Consider the following 1,555-nt stretch of genomic DNA (forward strand, 5'->3'; position numbering starts at 1 on the left):
AGATAATGTCAATTCAGTCATTATTTCGTTTAATACTACTAATACACAAAAATACAAATAACTAATATTTCAATTACCTTTTTGTTGGGGTCAGGTTTTGTGCAAGCAAGGCCCCAGGAATTGTGTGATGACTGTGCAAGCCCCAAAAACCCCCAGATACGTGGAGACAGTGGGGTGATCGGCCCTGTTTTTGTAACATGAGCTTTTTACAAGGAAAAAATTAGTATCTTAAAAGACTTTGAAATTCATCCCCGGAAAGGAATTTTTAAAAGGGGTCCGCATTTTCAAGATAAATTCCCGGGAATGTCAGGGGGTTAAAATGATGTAGTATAACATTCAGAAAGGGTTCCCCCTTTTTAAAGTTCGCACACTGGGAAAACCCTAAGTGAACAGAAGAGAAATTTCATGGGGACTCGCAAGACCTTTTAAGAGCCCCACCATGAAAGGTGTCCGTTCAAACGATTAGTATCAACTTGATAACAGCATTGAGCCTTTTCTTTTGGGCTAATTTTCGTAAAGCGGTGTGGAGGGCCTTTATTTTTCCCGGGAAAACAGGGTGTTCGATCTAACGTTTAGAATGCATACACCCGGAAACCGACGTATCACTCAGATCTCGCGTGGGCTGCGGCCCTTTGGGGCGGTCTCTAGTCAGGGTCTATTAATCGGGGGAAAAGGGAACAGCGTGTTTAAATTGCCAACTGTGGGCCCACACTGACACCGCTTGATAAAGAAGGTAGTTTTACTCAGGGGAGCAAGAAAGAAGCAAGAGTAACGCTGTGGACGATGATACTCAGCCTTGCAGAGGGCCCCTAATCAAAAGATTAAAAGGACGCCCCGATTTTTCCCCAAACGCTGGAGATTTTGAAGAGGTTCCCGTAACTTTTCACTAATGTGGATGGGCGCTTACACAGGCAGGCAAGCTAACAAGGCCCGTGTCTGGGGCTCAGCTAACGTAAGCACGATATCATGGGCTGTGGGCCTGACACAGCTGAGCAGCCCAAAAGAAGTACAAAATCGGGGGCAAAGGGAGTGGGAGAGTTTTTGTGGGAGAAGGGGAGGGAGAAATGGTAGATTTTTTTTGCCTTCTATCAAACCAGCGAGATCCCCCTTTTGCTGTATGGTTAAAAAGAAAAGGGACATATCAGAAAGACCTATGTACCCCAAAAAGCATATGGGCAATCAGTTAAACTTTTTTTCACTTCTTAATTCCCCTTTCCTTGGAATTCCGGCCAAAAACAGGATTGATAAGCGTATGTTGTTTTGCCTGCCCCCTACAATACCGTGATGCACGCCCCGTTTGTTGGGGCTTTTGCTTTATGTAAAAATTTTTTCGATCTCGCGATAAAGCCCATCGGGCCCCCAAACAGAGGGGCAGGGTCCCGTGAGGCAATTCGAAGAACAGAGGTCTCAAGTCACTGCGCACCCCGATAACGGCAAATCGCACTGTAGAAACGAGAGATTTTTTGCATCATGATCATCAGTTACTGGATTTATTAACAAGTCTGGAAATAAAAAAGTTTTTAAAAAAAAGTAATCGACATAGACACTCTTACAA

The sequence above is a fragment of the Penaeus monodon genome, chromosome 29, assembly GCF_015228065.2.
Source record: "Penaeus monodon isolate SGIC_2016 chromosome 29, NSTDA_Pmon_1, whole genome shotgun sequence".
Classification (NCBI taxonomy): Eukaryota; Metazoa; Arthropoda; class Malacostraca; order Decapoda; family Penaeidae; genus Penaeus; species Penaeus monodon.